Genomic DNA, 5000 nt, shown 5'->3' with positions numbered 1-5000 from the left:
CCATAAAGTTATTCAAAAAAGGCACAAATTGAATCATAAAAATTCACCAAAATGCATGAAATAAAGGGTTGAAATAATACAATTCTAGGGGAGAACAAAGCACTTATAATATGTCCCTCCCATGTAAAAACTAACCCTACACACATGGTTATATTCACGTTTCTGTGCCGTTCGAGTGGCGAGGTTTTTAAATATTCCACTAATGGGCTGAGACCGCTGGAGTAAGGTTTGGTTAATTGGGTTTCTAATTAATTACCGTGAATTCTGCTTCAGATAAATCAGCTTTTCTTCTCCGTTGCTGTTTTATTTGATCTGCTCTCTGCCCTTCGCTGTCCTTGTCGTGCTGTGTGTGTGTGTGTGTGTGTGTGTGTGTGTGTGTGTGTGTGCCTGTCTGTCTGTCTGTCTGTCTGTCTGTCTGTGTCCTACTCTGATATTTGTCACTCTTTCACTCATAGTAATGTATTTGGTGGATAAAATACTTTTCAAGAGATCCTTATCAGACATTGTGAAAAGCATTCACACTTCATTTTAAGCCCGGTGGTTTGTTAACATTTTGACAAAATATTTTGAGCCATCAGAAAATTTGCATAAATCTCCAATTTTAAAAAGGTATTGATATTACTGCATATTGGGAATGTCTGCTTTTCCATCGGACTGTTTTTTAAGCTCAAAAATTACGTTGAAATGATTTTTTTTGTGACATAACGTTTAAAAAGATATACGTTAAAAATGGTTCCAGGCAATCCTACAGATCCTGGAAAAGCCCTTTCTTTATTCTTGTTTTGATTAGACATTTCACTTCCACACACACACACACACACACACACACACACACACACACACACACTGGCCCCTGTCTGTTAGAATGATGGATGACCTGGGATCGCCGCGGTTACGACCAGATCAGATGTTTAACCCCGATATCAGTGACTGTCGTCGTCGTGGTGACACCTTTAATTTAGCCTCTTGGTCTCCGGGGACAACCAAGAACAAAACGAGCCTCGACCCGTATCTCCACTAAGATCCGCTGTCTGTGTCTGTGTGTGTGTGTGTGTGTGAGAGAGAGAGAGAGAGAGAGAGAGAGAGAGAGCGTGTCTGTGTGTGTGTGTGTGTGTGTGTGTGTGTGTGTGTGTGTGTGTGTGTGAGAGAGAGAGAGAGAGAGAGCGCGTGTGTGTGAGTGTGTGAGAGAGAGAGAGAGAGAGAGCGTGTGTGTGTGTGTGTGTGTGTGTGTGTGTGTGTGAGAGAGTGTGAGAGAGAGAGAGCGTGTTTGTGTGTGTGTGTTACAGTTTGTGTGTGAGAGAGAGAGAGAGATAGCGTGTGTTTATGTTTTCAAATATTTCCAACATTTCAAATATGGCTTTGGAACAGAAACCACAATTTTTTCAATTCAGCCTGATTTACAAAAGCCCAGTGTGTCCTAAAATAAACGTTTAAAGAATGCACGTATCGAGGGTTCCAGGCGTCCCAGAGCTCTTGGAACAGCCCTTTACTGTGCTCGTAATTAGACAAAAACGTCACTGGCACCTTCGAGATCACACCTCTCTTTGGAGGGTCTCTTCCATAGATACACACACACACACACACACACACACACACACACACACACACACACACACACACACACACACACACACACACACACACACACCGTATCTCCACTAAAATCATCTGTCAGTCCGTTGCAGAGGCCGGGGAAAGTCCATTGTGTGGGTAAAATAGGGCTTTGAATGAGAGATAAGAGAGTAGATTAGTGTGTATCAACAGACAGGCAAACTCCCCTTATCAGACCAGCTCTTTATTGCGAGGCTTTTACACACACAATAGAAGGGAATGGTTGATTTAAAGAAGGAATTGTGGTTTCTTTTAATCATTTTAAAGTTGCAGTGTGTAGAATTTACTGGCTATTTTTTTTGTCCGTTCTGTGTTACTGTAGAAACATGGTGGTGCAACATGGCGGCCTCAGTGCCCCGCTCCTATGTAGATATAAAAGATATAAAAGACTCATTCTAAGGTCATAAATAACAAGAGATTACACACTCATTCCATTTCTACCAAGTCTGTTCTGAAAAACGGCATTTTTCCTTTTACAAACTGTTCCTATAATAATTTAAAAGTTTTTTATTTAAAGTTAAAAACATCACTAATCTCACTTATAATTTCTCTGCCTCTCCATCCATCACCATTGCACCATTGTACTGTTTCATATGATGCCATCTTTAGTGACTAGCTTCTTGTCCTTGAAGGCCACCGTAGCTTCTGTAAATTCTCCGAAAGCAAGATTTAACATGAAAAAAATGTCAAACCTTACTAGCTCCATAGTAATTTCTCTGCATGTCCATCTATCCACCATTGTCCTGTTTTAGATGATGTTACATTCTTTACAATTATTGTAAATTACAATCTTTAGTGACTAGCTTCTTGTCCTTGAAGGCCACCGTAGCTTCTCCTGTACATTCTCCCAAAGCAAGATTTAACATGAAAAATGTGCAAACCTTACTAGTTCCATAGTAATTTCTCTGCCTCTCCATCTATCCACCATTGCACCATTGTTCTGTTCTATATTACACCAACTTTTAGTCACTAGCTTTTTGTCCTTGAAGGCCACCGTAGTTTCTGTAAATGTGTGTAAAGATGAAAAATGTTCAAACCTTACTACCTCCATAATAATTTCTCTGCCTGTCCATCCATCCAGCATTGTCCTGTCTGAAAGATGTCCGCCTCATGACTAGCGTTGAGTCTTTACTCACGGCGCCGCTAGGTTTGAGCCCGTGAACATGTTTGAGATGCGACTTCTTAATAACGGATTACCTCATCTCTTAGCTTCCCCCGAGCTAGCGACCTTTAGCTGAGCACTACTCAACAATACCTCACCCGGGCCCTATGAGTCAAAGAGAGAGAGTGTGTGTGTGTGATACAGTGTGTGTGTGTGTGTGTGTGTGTGTGTGTGTGTGTGTGTGATACAGTGTGTGTGTGTGTGTGTATTAGTCAAATCAAATACGATGAGATAAAAGAGAGTGTCCAGGGGCAGTTTTCGGGATCTATAACTTCTTGTAAATGAGTCTGAAGAATCCTTTCCTACATTTTCTTGTTCTTACCATTTCAAAACAGCCTTTTCTTAAAGCTGCAGTGCGTAAATAATTTTTTTTGGGTCATTACCTCTTGAATATTGCCTATTTGTTTAGTTCCGTAAAGGTGGAGTTAGTCAGTGATTCTGGAGAACGCTTGTTGTCAAAATCACTTTTTGTCAAAATCTGTGAATATCTCCTCACGATCTACAACCTGTCCATACTGTGTGTATGCTGGAAAAAAAAATCCAGTTTGTAAACGCTGCCATACTGAGAAATACAGAGAGAGTTTTGTGGAGCTGATTGACAACTTTGTGTCAACTCGTTTGGCGATGGCTTGAATCTTGAATGTAACCAACCTTATATGAAAAAAAAAGAGTTGCGCACTACAGCTTTAAATACTAAACCCAGCATTGTGAATGTGTTTAAAGCCCTTGGACGTTTTCAGATGCCTAACAGATGACTAAATCTTAATCCCCCTTTAGCGAGCGACCTTTTCCTAAGCACTGCTCCACAATACCTCAAGTGCCTCGCGAGCACTGAGTATGTATTTATCTCTGCACATCTATTTCCCTATGTGGAGACCTTGGTAACTGACAAGGCAGCCCAAGGTAAAATAGTACTGTGTGTGTGTGTGTGTGTGTGTGTGTGTGTGTGTGTGTGTGTGTGTGTGTGTGTGTGTGTGTGTGTGTGTGTGTGTGTGTGTGTGTGTGTGTGTGTGTGTGTGTGTGTGTGTGTGTGTGTGTGTGTGTGTGTGTGTGTGTGTGTGTTTCTCTGTCTCTCTATCTCTCTTTCTCTCTCTGTGTTTTTCTCTGTCTCTCTCTCTCTGCTCTGTGTATGTGTGTGCGTGTGTGTGTGTCTCTCTCTCTCTGTGTGTGTGTGTGTGTGTGTGTCTCTCTCTCTCTCTGCTCTGTCTCTGTGTGTGTGTGTGTGTGTGTGTGTGTGCGTCTGTGTGTGTGTCTCTCTCTCTGCTCTGTCTCTGTATGTGTGTGTGTGTGTCTCTCTCTCTCTCTCTGTTCTGTGTGTGTGTGTGTGTGTGTGTGTGTGTCTCTCTGTCTCTGTGTGTGTGTGTGTGTGTGTGTCTCGGTGTGTGTGTGTGTCACGGAGCCCGGGGAGGTTGAATAATGAAAGATATTACCCATCAGGAACGCTTTCGACACTGCCTTCAATTAGCGCAGCGCCCGCGGCTAACTGATAGCTTGTCATGCCCCGCGATAGATGGATGGAAATTAATTTGCTGACGTCTACCTCCCAAAAACCAGGTTCAGAGGGAAGGAGGGTAAGAAATATAGTCCCATCCCTTCAGTTCATTCTGCCCACAGCTTGCACTCTGCATCAGTCAACATATATCCCTGTGACCTTCACATTTTAGCCTTTTCTTATCTGAAAAAAGTGGTTTGTTACTGGTTTCTTGGACAATTCTATTCCCTAAATTCACTCCTTTCAAGCACTAGAAATAGTCTTAGTTTTTGGGGTTAAAAATGTTGATTCTTGGACAACCGTAAGCGGTTTTGATGATTCATTTTGGACATATTTGACTTTTGTAGACACAGCCCGGAAAATAAATAATTTCAACCAGATCTTAATGTAGTTTAATCATTTGCAAAATCGTCTTTATAACTAGTTTTTTACTGGCAAGATGGTCTTTTTAACATTATAGATTACAAGTAGTGAATAGTATTAGTGAATAAAAACACAAGATTAAAGGTGTAAGAAATACAGTCTGAGCCCTTCAGTTCATTCTGCCCAGAGCCTGCACTCTGCATCAGTCACAATATATCCTCCTGACCTTCACATTTTAGTCTTAGAATCTTGTGTAAAAGTAGTTTATATCGTACGTTTGTTAGTGGTTTCTTGCACATTTCTGTTCCCTAAATTCATTCCTTTCAAGCACTAGACATAGACACTGTTTTCTGGGAATAAAAATGCAGTTTT

General features: G+C 41.3%; 1 protein-coding gene across 2 annotated transcripts in view; it reads left to right on the top strand.

Moving 5' to 3' along the window:
* The window catches only part of agap1 (ArfGAP with GTPase domain, ankyrin repeat and PH domain 1), a gene marked incomplete at its 5' end in the record, with an annotated part of 135275 nt that overhangs the window by 79725 nt on the left and 50550 nt on the right, over positions 1-5000 (top strand). The window lies entirely within an intron of this gene.

The sequence above is a fragment of the Ammodytes marinus genome (genome assembly GCF_949987685.1).
Source record: "Ammodytes marinus genome assembly, chromosome: 24".
NCBI classification, from domain to species: domain Eukaryota; kingdom Metazoa; phylum Chordata; class Actinopteri; order Uranoscopiformes; family Ammodytidae; genus Ammodytes; species Ammodytes marinus.
This window is presented reverse-complemented; position numbering and strand designations above follow the sequence as displayed.